This window comes from Triticum dicoccoides, chromosome 1B (assembly GCF_002162155.2).
Source record: "Triticum dicoccoides isolate Atlit2015 ecotype Zavitan chromosome 1B, WEW_v2.0, whole genome shotgun sequence".
Taxonomy (NCBI): Eukaryota; Viridiplantae; Streptophyta; class Magnoliopsida; order Poales; family Poaceae; genus Triticum; species Triticum dicoccoides.
This window is the reverse complement of record NC_041381.1, coordinates 544,840,814-544,859,922: the sequence shown is the minus strand read 5'-3', so window position 1 is coordinate 544,859,922 and position 19,109 is coordinate 544,840,814.

The window sequence follows — 19,109 nt, the reverse complement described above, 5'->3', positions numbered from 1 at the left end:
ACTTCATAGTTGGAGCGTTGAATGCTAGCACTTCCTCGATAGAGACACTCGACACATTTCCATGCTTCTTTAGCCATGACATGAGGTCAAAGATGAGGGAGATCTTCGGTAAGGATAGCATCTTGGATGATGAAGAGAGCACTCTCATTGAATTGATTGTCCACGGCTTCTCGAGGGGTGAAGTTGCTTGGGTCATGAGGATAACCTTCTTCAATGACTCTCCAAAGGTTAGTGTTCACATGTTTTAAATGACGCTTGAAGCGATAAACCCAAGAATCAAAATCTTCATGCTTCTCATATTTAGGAGGAGGACTGGCATGATTCAAATGAGTGGAGGGGATCGGCCCTCCATAGATTGGGGGTTCCACATGGGCAAAGATGTCGGTGCCATTTCTACCACTAGTAGAATGACTCTTTTCATTGTTAGCTTCCCCCTTGTCGGAGGTAGCATCCGTCACCTTGTTAGTGGGATCACCCACTTTCATCGGCAGGTAGATAGTTTAAGTCCTTCTAGGAATTTAGTAAACATGCTTTTAACCTCAGCCGTCATGGAGGTTTTCAATGTGTCTAAAGCCACATTGAATTCCTCATGTGAGACCGAGGTTCCCCCTTCGGCCGAAGACGAGATGGGATTCACACCGGAGTGCTCCTCCGCACCGTCGTTGGTGTCAACCATACTCTTCGGATGACAAAGTCCTTAATAAAGAGAAGAGGCTCTGATACCAATTGAAAGGATCGATATGGTTGACTAGAGGGGGGGTGAATAGGCAACTAACAATTTTTAAGCTATTCTTTAACAATTTAAACCTTGCAAAAAAACAGGTTATCTAGATATGCAACTACGTGGACAACTTATATGATGCAATGACAACTAGCACACAAGCAAGCAATAGATACAACACAAGTAAGCTTGCAAAAGTAAAGGCACGAAATAACCAAGAGTGGAGCCGGTGAAGACGAGGATGTGTTACCGAAGTTCCTTCCTTTTAAGGGGAAGTACGTCTCCGTTAGAGTGGTGTGGAGGCACAATGCTCCCCAAGAAGCCACTAGGGCCACCATATTCTCCTCACGCCCTCACACAATGCGAGATGCCGTGATTCCACTATTGGTGCCCTTGAAGGCGGCGACCGAACCTTTACAAGCAAGGTTGGGGCAATCTCCACAACAATTGGAGGCTCCCAACAACACCACGAAGCTTCACCACAATGGAGTATGGCTTCGAGGTGACCTCAACCGTCTAGGGTGCTCAAACACCCAAGAGTAACAAGATCCGCTAGGGATAAGTGGGGGAATCGAATATCTCTTGGTGGAAGTGTAGATCGAGCCCTTGTCACCCAATCCCGAGCAAATCAACAAGTTTGATTGGCTAGGGAGAGAGATCGGGCGAAAATGGAGCTTGGAACAACAATGGAGTTTAGGGTTGGAGGAGGTGAGTCTTCTTGGAGAAGAAGACCCCTTTTATAGTGGGGGGACAATCCCAACTGTTACCCACCACTCAGCCCGCGGCCCACGGAACTACCGCTCCACAGGTACGGTACTACCGCACTGGCGTGCAGTACTACCGCGGTGGACTGCGGTACTACCATGAGCACGGCAGTGGCCAGGCCAGGCAAAAGGAGCACGGACGGGGCACGGTAGATCCGCATACGCGGTACTACCGCGGCCCCATGCGGTACATCCGCAAGGCAGACACGGGCCAGGCCTGGTAGGCACGGAGGTAAAAAATTACATCTGTGACTACCTCCGCTGAGGAACAGTCGTGCAAAAATCCAACACGAAACTACCGCGACCGAGGGTGCGGTACTACCGTGAAGGGTGCGGATGTAAAAATTACATCCGCCCCTACCTCCGCTCCTGCTACAGAACCTGGACTGGTGCCACGGTACTACCGCGCCGCAGCACGGTACTACCGTGGGGAGCACGGATGTAAAAAATTACATCCGCGTCTACCACCGCTTGAGAGCGGTGCCAGACCAGTGCTCACGGTACTACCGCTCGGAAGAGTGGTACTACCGTGGGAGCCTACGGTACTACCGTACCAGAGCACGGTACTACCGCTGGCGCCTGCGGTAGTACCGCTCAAAAGAGCAGTACTACCGCCAGCCTGAGAATAGCAAGAACGAGGCCTTCATTTCGCAGAGACACGCGAGACGGAGGAACACTCCAAGGTGCTCAAAGAAAGGCGGTAAAAAGGGAATGTGTACGTGGGATTCCACCCTAACCTTTCCAAAGCGGACCCCCTCTTAATAGTACGGCTCTCCTACGACTCAACTCCACCGAACCAAACCGTAGACAGACGTCGTCGCCAATACTCTTCGAGGGGCATCAAATCGTCTTGTTTTAGTCGTGATGGATCTGAAAAGCTCAATACACACGATTAGCCTGCAAAGGCATTGTCATCAATCACCAAAACTACCTAGGGACAAAAGTGCCCTTACAGCTGACCGGATTCCAATCCTGCGTCCAAACCTTGGTGAACAAGAAGCTCAAGCTCATCAACATAGTCCAAGTCATGCTCATCCGCCGGATCCTCCCGTGCCAAAAATGGGCTTTTCATTTGTGGGAGTTTGATCCGGCACAGCACCAAACCTTGAGTGGGCTCTTCGACACTACGTAGGAAGATGCCTGGAAGGTGCTATTCAAGGGCGCCGAGGCTCCCGCATCCGCTACCGAAGATCGCGGATTCAGCTCGCAGCGTCAAGCCGGCGAGGTAAGCTATTTTACCCTTTACAGGACGTTTATTTTCCATAGTTTGACTCTATGCGGGATCTAAACTCCCTTTACCTTTGACAGGCCTGGCAAAAGACGTCCGGGCAGGTTAACTGTCCGGCTCCCTTGCCAGAAGACCCAGCGGACGCCCAATTAGCGGGACCGCCTAAAGCCTGTACCAGCCTTCTAACAGGCTTTGAGGTAAGTTTTAAGATATGTAAGAATATTACCGCATAGACAGTAGCCCCTTATGCTTAGTTCGGTGTTCGGAAAGAAAAGCCGAGCTGAGGATCTAAAAAGATATACGCAGGAGTCTAACATAAATATGTCAATATGGGAATGCAGGCTGCGCTGCTAACCTCTGCCGCACTGACTGCAGAGGTCAATGCATTGAAGGAGAACCTCGAGCGGTCCGAGAACAAGCTCGGCCTTGCCAAGAAGCAGCTCGAGGACAAGGAAGGTAAGTAATACCTTATTAAAGTAATACCTTATAGAAAGGATTTGGTTGCAAAAAATGACAGGAATAACATCGGTGTTGCAGGGGCCACGAACAAGGTGGCGACCCTGAAGGAAGCGGTGTCCAAGGCCAAAATCAGTGCGGCCACGGAGCGCACCGAGCGAGAGAACCAGGAGGCGCGGGTGGCGGAGGTGCGGCAAGAGCTCCAGGCTCTCGTGGAAAAACACGAGAGTTTGGAGCGTGACTCGAAGACTAGAGAGTCTGAGCTCGCCTTGGCTCTTGAGAGTGTCAAAGCCGCTAAGGCCGAAGCCTAGAAGGCCCTCCAGGAGATTGAGGCGATAAAAAAGATAGAGGCGGGTAAGGCATTCTTCATGCAAAGCAAGCATGTAAAAGTGAATTATCTATTACTTACCCGAATTCGGAGCTCTCCAGGAGCGTTCGCAGATCTGCCCCGTAGTGTGTCCAATGCTACCGCGTTCTACCGAGCCGAGGAGGGGAGCTCGACGGAAAAGGTGTTCTGGTCTCAATATGCTGAGGCCGGACATCCGGTGCCCCTAAGCGACCAGCTGAAGCAGCCGGTTGAGCTCCACAAGGTGGCCGAACAGGCCATGAAGGGCCTCGTAGTTCGGCTGTGGCCTAAAGAAGCCATGCCTGGGAGCTACTTCGATATGGTGCGGCGGCTGGTGGACGCCTGTCCATGGATTGAAGTCATCAAGCGTTCCGTCTGCATTGAAGGTGCCCGTCGGGCCCTTGCCCGTGCTAAAGTGCACTGGGGCAGGATGGACGCCGAGAAGCTTGTGACGGACGTGCCACCGCCGGGCAAGGAGTATCGCAAGCCTGAGATGTACTATGAGGGCGTCCTGAAGGGTGCCCGCCTTATAGCGGGTGAATGCTCCAAAGATGTAATTTTTGAGTAGACTCGCATTTGTTATCCTGCTCAAAACTTTGTTCATATGCGCTAAGCAACGCTTGTTAATTTAAAATATTACCTTCTGTGCGGCCGTTTATCAAATTTGAGAGATGGCGAGTCGTTGGCTTCAGCCCCCATGCCACGAGTGCTGGGGTGTTCGAGATAAACTTGAGCACTCTTGTTCCCATTCTTGGGTCCTTCGAGGGAGGCGTTCAACACGACGAACGAGGCAACCGGACTATAATGCTTGAACAATCTCACTTAGCCATAGAATTCTATAATTTTAAATTTCGGCGAAGCCCCTGATATTCGGAAGACCGAGTTCGGGGCGCTATCCACGCCTTGGCCGGACAATGCCGACTCCTCACTCTAAACGGCATGAGTCTTTAGGGACCCGAAAAACCTCTCGAACAGCGACCGGCTCTCGCCCTATCATGACGGTCAGTTTTAGCTTTCTCCACTAAGGTGCTCAACCCAGCTCAACCGGGGCACAATCGCAGTGGTTCTCCCAACGCTACCTTAGCCGATATAATGGAACGTAAGGTACCAAAACATGGGAGCCAGGCAAACCCAACTATTGACCCAAGACATGATTCGGAGCCGATGCATATAATGCTATAAGTTTGGGGTGCCGCACTTCTGAAAGTGCTCGGACTTATCACACCAAGTTTTGGGATACTTAAGCCCCTGGTGTATTGACCGTACCAAGTTGTACGGGTGCAACATGTCATAGATGAACATGTATAGAAAAAAAGGAATGCAATAATAAGCAGAAGCTATGTATTGTTTATTCAAAAGATACTGCAATGAAAGCAGAACGATACAAATAGTGCGATAAGCAAGGGATGGGACTATATAACATGTCCGCCTCCAGGGGTAGGCTATGGGATGGTATGTAAAACAGGTATACTGCTCATAATAGAGACCACCTGGACACTCGATGTAGCTTTTCTGCTTCCCTGGCTGTTGCATCGTGAGTTCGGCGATTCTACTGCCGGACAGGGCTTCTAGAAAACGGAGTCCTGAGAATAAGAAAAAAAAGAATGACACAATCGGGAGCCCCTTATGCGGTTCAGCCGCGCTCTGGGCATGTCGTGGTCGTGCCCCTCCCCCTTAATTATGCCCATGGTATCTCCAGGGCGTAGTTATGTACGCGTGGTACTGGTCTCGCAATTTCGCGAGGGCTGGGGTTGGGGCCGCATTGCTACGCGTGCTCGGAACGTGCCAGGCAGTCTTGTTGTAGGTTACTTTGGGCGCGCTTGACGATGTTCGGACATTTAGTAGTCGGACTCGAGAATTGCCTTAAGAGGCTGCTTTGTACTTCCGTCGCGAGGGCCGCCGTATGCTCCCTCGTTCGGAGAGAGCGTTCGGTGTTTCCATTGACCGTCATTACTCCTCGAGGGCCTAGCATCTTGAGCTTGAGGTATGCGTAGTGCGGCACCGCATTGAACTTTGCAAATGCGGTTCGTCCGAGCAGTGCGTGATAGCCGCTGCGGAACGGGACTATGTCGAAGATTAATTCCTCGCTTCGGAAGTTATCCGGGGATCCTAAGACCACTTCAAGTGTAATTGAGCCTGTACAGTTGGCCTCTACACCTGGTATGACACCTTTAAAGGTCGTTTTTGTGGGTTTAATCCTTGAGGGGTCTATGCCCATTTTGCGCACTATATCCTGGTAAAGTAGGTTCAGGCTGCTGCCGCCGTCCATCAGGACTCTAGTGAGGTGAAATCCGTCAATGATTGGGTCAAGAACCAATGCGGCGAATCCGCCGTGGCGGATGATAGTGGGGTGATCCCTTCGATCAAAAGTGATCGGGCAGGAGGACCACGGGTTGAACTTTGGGGCGACTGGCTCCATCGCATATACGTCCCTTAGTGCACGCTTCCGCTCCCTTTTGGGTATCTGGGTTGCGTATATCATGTTCACTGTCCGCACTTGTGGGGGAAAGCCCTTCTGTCCTCTATTGTTCGGCGGCCGGGGCTCCTCCTCGTCATCGCTATGCAGCCCCTTGTCATTGTTTTCGGCATTTAACTTGCCTACCTGCTTGAATACCCAACAATCCCTGTAGGTGTGGTTGGCTGGTTTTTCGGGGGTGCCATGTATCTGGCACAAGCGATCAAGTACCCGGTCCAAATTGGACGGGCCCTGAGTATTTCTTTTCAACGGCTTTTTCCGCTGACCGGGTTTAGAGCCTCTGAATCCGGCATTGACTGTCGTATCTTCAGTATTATCGCCGTTAATGCAGCACTTGTGCTTGTTGCGACGCGACCTGCCATTGCTGTCCTTGGTATCCGAACTACCAGGGTTTTTGGTCAGGTTGTTACTGCGAGCTAGCCAGCTGTCCTCTCCCGTGCAGAAGCGGGTCATGAGTGATGTGAGGGCTGCCATGGATTTCGGCTTTTCCTGTCCTAGGTGCCTGGCAAGCCACTCGTCGCGGATGTTATGTTTGAAGGCTGCAAGGGCCTCTGCATCCGGACAGTCGACGATTTGATTTTTCTTGGTTAAGAACCGTGTCCAGAATTGTCTGGACGATTCATCTGGCTGCTGAATTATGTGGCTTAGGTCATCAGCATCTGGTGGTCGCACATATGTGCCCTGGAAATTATCAAGGAATGCGGCTTCCAGGTCTTCCCAACAACCAACTGATTCTACTGGCAAGCTGTTGAGCCAATGCCGAGCTGGTCCTTTAAGCTTGAGTGGGAGGTATTTGATGGCGTGTAGATCATCACCGCGGGCCATGTGGATGTTAAGGAGATAGTCCTCGATCCAAACCGCAGAATCTGTTGTGCCATCGTATGATTCAATGTTTATGGGTTTGAAATCCTCGGGGATTTGATGATCCATTACTTTGTCTGTGAGGCATAGTGGGTGTGCGGCGCCTCTGTATTGGGCTATATCACGACGCATCTCAAATGAGCTTTGTCTACTATGTTCGGCCCGGCCGGAATTGCTGTATCCGGCATGACGGTTGTCATCACGTGTCGTGGGGCGCCCACGCGATCCGTAGATCGATCTTATTTGCCTTGCCTTGTCCTCCAATATGTCTCGCAAGTCTGGTGCATTTCCCTGTGGCTTTGTACTTTTTGAGTGACGCCGGGGTGCGGCTTTAGTGGAGGGCCTAGAGGCCTCTCTGTCGCGGCCATGAGGTGGCCAGTTGGTCGCGTCATGCGCTGGTGATGTAGGTTTGGGTGCTTCCTCCTCTAATTGGGGTAGTAGCTTGCGTTTTGGGTAGCTCTTGGAGGGGCGATCGAGTGTGTGCTCTTCGGCTGCAAGGACTTTGGTCCATCTGTCCGCTAGCAAGTCTTGGTCAGCTCTAAGCTGCTGCTGCTTTTTCTTGAGGCTGCTTGCCGTGGCCATGAGCCTGCGCTTGAAACGCTCTTGTTCGACGGGATCCTCGGGCACGACAAATTCGTCGTCTTCGAGGCTTGCTTCATCTTCGGAGGGAGGCATATAATTATCGTTCTCTACCTCTCTGTCTGCCGCTCTATCATGAGGGCTGGCTTCTTCCTCCTCCTGTGTTGAATCCTACTGGAGGGGGTTGTCTTCGGCACTGTCCGGGGTGTTATTATCTCCCGTGCCGGAATCACCGTTTTTGTTGTGGCGGGATTTAGAGCGGTGCCGCTGACGCCGGCGCTTGGGCTGTTTCTTGGAGGGGTCATCCTCCGCTGTTCCATTGCCATTCCCATCTTTTGGGGTGTCCACCATGTATATGTCGTATGACGAGGTGGCCTTCTAGTGCCCTGTGGGCGCTGGTTCTTGGTTGTCTCCTGCATCATCGTCCATACCGTCGATGTCTTCGGAGTCGAAGTCGAGCATGTCGGTTAAATCATCGACAGTGGCGACAAAGTGGGTGGTGGGTGGGCGTTGAATTTCTTCGTCGTCCGCATCCCAACCTTCCTGACCATAGTCCGGCCAGGGCTCTCCTGATAAAGAGAGAGACTTTAGTGAATTCAGGATGTCGCTAAAGGGCGAGTACTAAAAGATGTCTGCGGCGGTGAACTCCATAACCGGCGCCCAATCGGATTTGATTGGCAAGGGCGCAGGAGGTTCGGAGTCCGGAGAGGAGTCTGGCACCTCGGAGTCACGGACTTTGCAAAGGACAGGGATGGTGTTCGGCTCAATCGCCGTAGAGATTGTAGCCCCTGAGGCGGTGTCCAGCCACTCGTCCTCGATCAGCAAAGTCGGCTCCGAGCTAAGGGTTGGAGCGGACGCTGGTGCGGCCTCCAGGGCACTGTTCGGCGGCAGAGCTAGATCATACCCATCGAGACAGTGCGGCGCGCTTGGCTGTGGCTCGAATCCATCGAAGATCAAGTCTCCGCGGATGTCACCCGTGTAGTTCAAACTCCCAAATCTGAACTGATGGCCAGGGGCGTAGCTTTCGATCTGCTCCAGATGGCCAAGCGAACTGGCCCCGCGGTGCAAAGCCGCCGAATACGAAGATCTGTCCGGGGAGAAAAGTCTCACCCTAGACCGCGTCGTTGTTGATGATCGAAGGAGCCATCGGGCCTAATGGTGACGACACAGAGGAACTCTCAATGAAAGCACCAATGTTGGTGTCAAAACCGGCGGATCTCGGGTAGGGGTTCCCGAACTGTGCGTCTAGGCGGATGGTAACAGGAGACAAGGGACATGATGTTTTTACCCAGGTTCGGGCCCTCTCGATGGAGGTAAAACCCTACTCCTGCTTGATTAATATTGATGATATGGGTAGTACAATAGTAGATCTACCACGAGATCAAAGAGGCTAAACCCTAGAAGCTAGCCTATGGTATGATTGTTGTTCGTCCTACGGACTAAAACCCTCCGTTTTATATAGACACCGGAGAGGGTTAGGGTTACACAGAGTCGGTTACAATGGTAGGAGATCTACATATCTGTATCACCAAGCTTGCCCTCCACGCCAAGGAAAGTCCCATCCGGACACGGGACGAAGTCTTCAATCTTGTATCTTCATAGTCCAGGAGTTCGGCCAACGGTGATAGTTCGGCTATCCGGACACCCCCTAATCCAGGACTCCCTCACCCTCCCCCTAGTCCAATTAGGGCTAGTCCTTGGGAGGTGCAGCCTCCCCTCTCTCTTTCCCCTAAAGCCCAATAAGGCCCATATACTCCCCGGCGAATTCCCATAACTCTCCGGTACTCCGATAAATACCTGAATCACTCGGAACCTTTCTGATGTCCGAATATAGTCATCCAATATATCGATCTTCACGTCTCGACCATTTCCGAGACTCCTCATCATGTCCCCGATCTCATCAGGGACTCCGAACTACCTTCGGTACATCAAAACACATAACTCATAATATAAATCGTCACCGAACATTAAGCGTGCGGACCCTACGGGTTCGAGAACTATGTAGACATGACCGAGACACATCTCCGGTCAATAACCAATAGTGGAACCTGGATACTCATATTGGCTCCCACATATTCTACGAAGATCTTTATCGGTCAAACCGCATAATAACATACGTTATTCCCTTTGTCATCGGTATGTTACTTGCCCGAGATTCGATCGTCGCTATCTCAATACCTAGTTCAATCTCATTACCGGCAAGTATCTTTACTCGTTCCATAATGCATCATCCCGCAACTAACTCATTAGTCACATTGCTTGCAAGGCTTATAGTGATGTGCATTACCGAGAGGGCCCAGAGATACCTCTCCGACAATCGGAGTGACAAATCATAATCTCGAAATACGCCAACTCAATAAGTACCTTCAGAGACACCTGTAGAGCACCTTTATAATCACTCAGTTACGTTGTGACGTTTGGTAGCACACAAAGTGTTCTTCCGGTAAAGGGGAGTTGCATAATCTCATAGTCATAGGAACATGTATAAGTCATGAACAAAGCAATAGCAACATACTAAACGATCAAGTGCTAAGCTAATGGAATGGACCAAGTCAATCACATTATTCTCTAATGATGTGATCCCTTTAATCAAATGACAACTCATATCTATGGTTAGGAAACACAACCATCTTTGATTCAATGAGCTAGTCAAGTAGAGGCATACTATTGACATTATGTTTGTCTATGTATTCACACATGTACTAAGTTTCCGGTTAATACAATTCTATCATGAATAATAAACATTTACCATGAAATAAAGAAATAAATAATAACTTTATTATTACCTCTAGGGCATATTTCCTTCAGTCTCCCACTTGCACTAGAGTCAATAATCTAGTTCACATCATCATGTGGTTTAACACCAATATTCATATCTGTATATGATTAACACCCATAGTTCACATCGTCATGTGACCAACACCCAAAGGGTTTACTAGAGTCAATAATCTAGTTCACATCGCTATGTGATTAACACCCAAAGAGTACTAAGGTATGATCATGTTTTGCTCGTGAGAGAAGTTTAGTCAACAGGTCTGTCACATTCAGAGCCGTATGTATTTTGCAAATATTCTGTGTCTACAATGCTCTGCACGGAGCTACTCTAGCTAATTGCTCCATCTTTCAATATGTATCCAGATTGAAACTTAGAGTCATCTGGATCGGTGTAAAAGCTTGCATCGACGTAACTCTTTACGACAAACTCTTTACCACCTCTATAACCGAGAAATATTTCCTTAGTCCTTACTAAGGATATTCTTGACCACTGTCCAGTGATCTACTTATAGATCAAAAATTGTACTCCCTTGCCATACTCAGAGCAAGGTATACAATAGGTCTGATACACAGCATAGCATACTTTATAGAACCTATGACTGAGGCATAGGGAATGACTTTTCATTCTCTTTCTATTTTCTTCCATGGTCGGGTTTTGAGTCTTACTCAACTTCACACATTGCAACACAGGCAAGAACTCCTTCTTTGACTGTTCCATTTTGAACTACTTCAAAATCTTATCAAGGTATGTACTCATTGAAAAATCTTATCAAGCGTCTTGATCTATCTCTATAGATCTTGATGCTCAATGTGTAAGCAGCTTCACCGAGGTCTTTCTTTGAAAAACTCTCATTCAAGTATCCTTTTATGCTTTCCAGAAAATTCTACATTATTTTTGATCAGCAATACGTCATTCACATATACTTATCAGAAAGGCTGTAGTGCTCCCACTCACTTTCCTGCAAATACAGGCTTCAACGCAAGTCTGTATAATACTATATGCTTTGATCAACTCATCAAAGCATATATTCCAACTACGAGATGCTTGCACCAGTCCATAGATGGATCACTGGAGCTTGCACACTTTGTTACCACCTTTAGGATTGACAAAACCTTCTGGTTGCATCATATACAACTCTTCTTTAATAGATCCATTAAGGAATGCAGTTTTGACATCCATTTGCCAGATTTCATAAAATGTGGCAATTGCTAACATGATTCAGACAGACTTAAGCATCGCTATGAGTGAGAAAATCTCATCTTAGTCAACACCTTGAACTTTGTCAAAAAACATTTTTCGACAAGTCTAACTTTGTAGATAGTAACACTACTATCAGTGTCCGTCTTCCTCTTGAAAATCCATTTAATCTCAATGGCTCGCCGATCATCGGGCAAGTCAATCAAAGTCCACACTTTGTTCTCATATATGGATCCCATCTCAGATTTCATGGCCTCAAGCCATTTCAGGGAATCTGGGCTCATCATCGCTTCCTCATAGCTCGTAGGTTTGTCATGGTCAAGTAACATGACCTCCAGAACAGGATTATCTTACCACTCTGGTGTGAATCTTACTCTGGTTGACCTACGAGGTTTGGTAGTAACTTGATCTGAAGTGTCATGATCATCATCATTAACTTCCTCACTAATCGGTGTAGGTATCACTGGAACTAATATCTGTGATGAACTACTTTCCAATAAGGGAGAAGGTACAATTACCTCATCAAGTTCTATTTTCCTCCCACTCACTTCCTTTTAGAGAAACTTTTTCTCTAGAAAGGATCCATCTTTCGAGAGAAGGTACAATTACCTTATCAAGCTCTACTTTCCTCCCACTCACTTCTTTCGAGAGAAACTCCTTCTCTGGAGAGGATCCATCTTAGCAAAGAATATCTTGCTTTCGGATCTATGATAGAAGGTGTACTCAACAGTTTCCTTTGGGTATTCTATGAAGACACACTTCTCCGATTTGGGTTCGAGCTTATCAGGTTGAAACTTTTTCACATAAGCCGCAGCCCCAAACTTTAAGAAACGACAACTTTTGGTTTCTTGCCAAACCACAGTTCATAAGGCGTCGTCTCAACGGATTTTGATGGTGCCCTATTTAAAGTGAATGCAGCTGTCTCTAATGCATAATCCCAAAATGATACTGGTAAATTGGTAAGATACATCATAGATCGCACCATATCCAATAAAGTGCGGTTACGACATTCGAACACACCATTACGATGTGGTGTTCCATGTGGCATGAGCTGTGAAACTATTCCACATTGTTTTTAAATGAAGGCCAAATTCGTAACTCAAGTATTCTCCTCTACGATCAGATTGTAGAAACTTTATTTTCTTGTTACGATGATTCCCCACTTCACTCCGAAATTCTTTGAACTTTTCAAATGTTTTAGACTTGTGCTTCATTAAGTAGATATACTCATATCTGCTCAAATCATCTGTGAAGGTCAGAAAATAACGATACCCGCCACGAGCATCAACACTCATTGGACCACATACATCGGTATGTATTATTTCCAACGAGTTAGTAGCTTGTTCCACTGTTCCGGAGAATGGAGTTTTAGTCATCTTGCCCAAAAGGCACGGTTCGCAAGCATCAAATGATTCATAACCAAGTGATTCCAAAATCCATCTTTATGGAGCTTCTTCATGCGCTTTACACCGATGTGACCCAAATGGCAGTGCCACAACTAAGTTACACTATCATTATCAACTTTGCATCTTTTAGCATCAATATTATGAATATGTGTATCACTACGATCGAGATCCAACAAACTATTTTCATTGGTTGTATGACCATCGGAGGTTTTATTCATGTAAACAGAATAACAATTATTCTCTGACTCAAAATGAATAACAGTATTGCAATAAACATGATCAAATCATATTCATGCTCAACGCAAACACCAAATAACATTTATTTAGGTTTAACACTAATCCTGAAAGTATAGGGAGTGTGCGATGATGATCATATCAATCTTGGAACCACTTCCAACACACATCATCACTTCACCCTCAACTAGTTTCTGTTTATTCTGTAACTCCTGTTTCGAGTTACTAATATTTAGCAACCGAACAAGTATCAAATACCCAGGGGGTACTATAAACACTAGTAAGGTACACATCAATAACCTATATATCAAATATACCCATGTTTACTTTGCCATCCTTCTTATCCACCAAATATTCAGGGTATTTCCGCTTCCAGTGACCATTTCCTTTGCAGTAGAAGCACTCAGTTTCAGGCTTTGGTCCAGCTTTGGGCTTCTTCGCGGGAGTGACAACTTGCTTGCCATTCTACATGAAGTTCCCTTTCTTTCCCTTTGCCCATTTCTTGAAACTAGTGGTCTTGTCAATCATCAACACTTTGATGTCTTTCTTGATTTCTACCTTCGTTGATTTTAGCATCACGAAGAGCTCGGGAATCGTTTTCGTCATCCCTTGCATACTATAGTTCATCACAAATTCCAGTAACTTGGTGATGGTGACTAGAGAAACTCTGTCAATCACTATCTTATCTGGAAGATTAACTCCCACTTGATTCAAGCGATTGTAGTACCCAGACAATCTGAGCACATGCTCACTGCTTGAGCTATTCTCCTCCATCTTTTAGCTATAGAACTTGTTGGAGACTTCATATCTCTCAACTCAGGTATTTTCTTGAAATATTAACTTCAACTCCTAGAACATCTCATATGCTCCATGATGTTTAAAACGTCTTTGAAGTCCCGATTCTAAGTCGTTAAGCATGGTGCACTAAACTATCAAGTAGTCATCATATTGAGCTAGCCAAACGTTCATGACGTCTGCATCTGCTCCTGCAATAGGTCTGTCACCTAGCGGTGCATCAAGGCAATAATTCTTCTGTGCAGCAATGAGGATACACCTCACGGACCTAGTCCACATCTTTGCTACTAAAATCTTTCAACTTAGTTTTCTCTAGGAACATATAAAAAAACATAGGGAAGCTATAACGCGAGCTATTGATCTACAACATAATTTGCAAAATACTATCAGGACTAAGTTCATGATAAATTAAAGTTCAATTAATCATATTACTTAAGAACTCCCACTTAGATAGACATCCCTCTAATCATCTAAGTGATCACGTGATCCAAATCAACTATACCATGTCCGATCATCACGTGAGATGGAGTAGTTTTCAATGGTGAACATCACTATGTTGATCATATCTACTATATGATTCACGCTCGACCTTTCGGTCTCAGTGTTCCGAGGCCATATCTGCATATGCTAGGCTTGTCAAGTTTAACCTGAGTATTCTGCGTGTGCAAAACTGTCTTAAACATGTTGTATTTGAACGTAGAGCTTATCACACCCCATCATCACGTGGTGTCTCAGCACGAAGAACTTTCGCAACGGTGCATACTCATGGAGAACACTTATATCTTGAAAATTAGTGAGAGATCATCTTATAATGCTACCGTCAATCAAAGCAGAATAAGATGTATAAAAGATAAACATCACATGCAATCAAAATATGTGACATGATATGGCCATCATCATCTTGTGCCTTTGATCTCCATCTCCAAAGCATTGTCATGATCTCCATCGTCATCGGCATGACACCATGATCTCCATCATCTTGATCTATATCAATGTGTCATCACATGGTCGTCTCACCAACTATTGCTCTTCCAACTATTGCTATCGCATAGCGATAAAGTAAAGCAATTATTTGGCGCTTGCATCTTATGCAATAAAGAGACAACCATAAGGCTTCTTCCAGTTGCCGATAACTTCAACAAAACATGATCATCTCATACAACAACTTATATCTCATCACGTCTTGACCATATCACATCACAACATGCCCTGCAAAAACAAGTTAGACGTCCTCTACTTTGTTGTTGCAAGTTTTACGTGGCTGCCACGGGCTTAGCAAGAACCGTTCTTACCTACGCATAAAAACCACAACGATATTTCGTCAAGTTAGTGTTGTTTTAACCTTCTCAAGGACCGGGCGTAGCCACACTTGGTTCAACTAAAGTTGGAGAAACTGACACCCGCCAGCCACCTGTGTGCAAAGCACGTCCGTAGAACCAGTCTTGCGTAAGCGTACGCGTAATGTCGGTACGGGCCGCTTCATCCAACAATACCACCGAACCAAAGTATGACATGCTGGTAAGCCGTATGACTTGTATCGCCCACAACTCACTTGTGTTCTACTCATGCATATAACATCTACGCATAAACCTGGCTCGGATGCCACTGTTGGGGAACGTAGTAATTTCAAAAAAAAATCCTACGCACACGCAAGATCATGGTGATGCATAGCAACGAGAGGGGAGAGTGGTGTCCACATACCCTCGTAGACCGAAAGCGGAAGCGTTAGCACAACGCGGTTGATGTAGTCGTACGTCTTCACGATCCGACCGATCCAAGTACCGAACGTATGCCACCTCCGAGTTCAGCACATGTTCAGCTCGATGACATCCCACGAACTCCGATCCAGCAGAGCTTTGCGGGAGAGTTCCGTCAGCACGACGGCGTGATGATGGTGTTGATGATGCTATCGATGCAGGGCTTTGCCTAAGCACCGCTATGATATTACCAAGGTGGAATATGGTGGAGGGGGGCACCGCACGCGGCTGGGAGAGATCAACAGATCAACTTGTGTGTCTATGGGGTGCCCCCTTCCCCCGTATATAAAGGAGTGGAGGAGGGGGGAGGGCCGGCCCTCCTATGGCGCGCCCTGGAGGAGTCCTACTCCCACCGGGAGTAGGATCCCCCCCCCCTTCTAAGTAGTAGGAGTAGGAGTCAAGGAAAGAGAAAAGAGAAGAGAAGGAAGGAGGGGGCGCAGCCCCTCCCCCTAGTCCAATTCGGACTAGGCCTTGGGGGGCGCGCAGCCTCCCCTCTCTCTTTCCCCTAAAGCCCAATAAGGCCCATATACTCCCCGGAGAATTCCCGTAACTCTCCGGTACTCCGGTAAATACTCGAATCACTCGGAACCTTTCCGATGTCCGAATATAGTCGTCCAATATATCGATCTTTACGTCTAGACCATTTCGAGACTCCTCGTTATGTCCCCGATCTCATCCGGGACTCCAAACTACCTTCGGTACATCAAAACACATAACTCATAATATAAATCGTCACCGAATGTTAAGCGTGCGGACCCTACGGGTTCGAGAACTATGTAGACATGACCGAGACACATCTCCGGTCAATAACCAATAGTGGAACCTGGATGCTCATATTGGCTCCCACATATTCTACGAAGATCTTTGTCGGTCAAACCGCATAACAACATACGTTATTCCCTTTGTCATCGGTATGTCACTTGCCCGAGATTCAATCGTCGGTATCTCAATACCTAGTTCAATCTCGTTACCGGCAAGTCTCTTTACTCGTTTCGTAATGCATCATCCCACAACTAACTCATTAATCACATCGCTTGCAAGGCTTATAGTGATGTGCATTACCGAGAGGGCCCAGAGATACCTCTCTGACAATCGGAGTGACAAATCCTAATCTCGAAATACGCCAACTCAACAAGTACCTTCGGAGACACCTGTAGAGAACCTTTATAATCACCCAGTTACGTTGTGACGTTTGGTAGCACACAAAGTGTTCTTCCAATAAACGGGAGTTTCATAATCTCATAATCATAGGAACATGTATAAGTCATGAACAAAGCAATAGCAACATACTAAACGATCAAGTGCTAAGCTAACGGGATGGGTCAAGTCAATCACATTACTCTCTAATGATGTGATCCCTTTAATCAAATGACAACTCATGTCTATGGTTAGAAAACACAACCATCTTTGATTCAATGAGCTAGTCAAGTAGAGGCATACTAGTGACATTATGTTTGTATATGTATTCACACATGTACTAAGTTTTCCGGTTAATATAATTCTAGCGTGAATAATAAACATTTATCATGAAATAAGGAAATAAATAATAACTTTATTATTGCCTCTAGGGCATATTTCCTTCATGGGGGGTGTGCCCTACCCCCTGGGTGCGCCCTCCTGCCTCGTGGCTTCCTCGTTGCGTCTCTAACTTCATCTCCAAGTCTTCTGGTTTGCTTTCGGTCCAAGAAAGATCATCGCGAAGGTTTCATTCTGTTTGGACTCCGTTTGGTATTCCTTTTTTGCGAAACTCTAAAATAGGCAAAAAAAACAGAAAGTGGCACTGGGCCCTTGGTTAATAGGTTAGTCCCAAAAATAACATAAAATAGCATATAAATGCCTATTAAACATCCAAAACTGATAATATAATAGCATGGAATAATAAAAATAATAGATACGTTGGAGACGTATCATCATGTATGGCCATCAGTCGCCGGCCCAGTTATTCCTCATGTACTTTACCGACACTTTTGTCTTCACCTGTGCAGATGGTTCGGATGTTCAACATGTTTCGCTAGGACAACATCGACCAAGAGTTCAAGTTCCTTCACGTGTTCACCAGGATCGTGTCGTGCGAGAAGTGGAGGGAGTGCCGGCTCTCTCTCGTCAAGGCCAAGGAGACCTACAAGCCGGACGCGCCTACCCTGTCGGCGGCAGAAGGGCACCCTGATGGCAACAAAAGAGCCAAGGCAGCGAGGGATGCGACACCTGCTGCCGAACGACTGCAATCATCGATCGAGCAGTGCATCGTCGACGCCAAGAACAACTCCGCCAAGAGGGAGGAGAAATCCGACGCGAGGTGGTCGGCGTTGATGACGAAGCAGGACGTCAAGCTCGACCTTCTCAGGACCAACGTCGTCGCGAAGAAGAGGAACATCGACCTGGCATTCTTGACGGCGGCAGGCATGTCGATAATGGACGAGCAGGTGAAGGCATAGTATCTGGCGGACTGCGGCCTCATCTTGAACCAGATGCACGGACCGGCGGCGACCACCGCCCCTACGCCCACGCCGACTCCAACGCCGATGCCCGACCCGAGCAATGAAGTTGTGCCGATGCCAGCGACCAGCCCAAGCACTGAAGCCACGCCAACGCCGAGCCCGAGCATGCCCACGTCGACTCCGACGCCGACCACAGCCAATCCCACGGCAGAGGAGCCTACCGTTTGATGCGTTCCATGTCTACAATTCCTTCCTTTTGATCACCGGACTTTTTGGTATGTTTGATCGCTACATGTGGCATGATGATTGCCGACTTGTGGCATGATGATCGCCGAATCTATGGCATGTTTTGGCAGCGGGAAAGACAAGTTCAACTTTTTTTTGGCGTTTGGGGCCGAAACCTGGGGGCGCGGCTGGAAACTCGATAGCCCCCTAGGGCGAAAAAAATTCCAGCGCAAACGCCAAAAGGCATTCGCCGGGTGCGCTGGGGGCCAAACAGCTGGAGATGCTCTTAGGGCCATGGAGGCGGAGTAGATCTCGGGCATTGCTGGTGGGAGGGCTCCATTTTTAGATATTTTTTTGAGTTTTGTTAGGGTTTGTGTACTACTCAGAAAGGAGAGACGACGGCGACTCCCTGAAGATGGAATAAAGGTCTTCCCGTCTAGCCCCCGTTCCGGTGATGCGTCTAGCATCGTCGGTGGGCTTGTGGAGGTGCGTCTCCGGCGGATCTGTCTTTGATGGATTTGCTCGGATCTATTCGTCGTTTGTCTGTGTTCCTGTGTCTTCGGGTTGGATCCTTCTGATCTACACTCTTCGTCGGCGGCGGTTACTGTTCTGGGGCGTTGGTTCTATGGAGTCTTAGCACGGCGACTTCCCGACTATCTCCTACAATAAGGTTTGTCCGACTCCGGCGATGGAGGGGCGATGACAGCGGCGTGTCTTCGGCTTGCTTGAGTGCTTGTAGTCGTCGCTCCGTGGTTTATGGATCTGGATGTAATTTATATTATTTCTAGTGTTCGTTGTACTACCATGATTGAAGATGAATAGATTGGAAGTTCTTGTTACATGAAAGAAA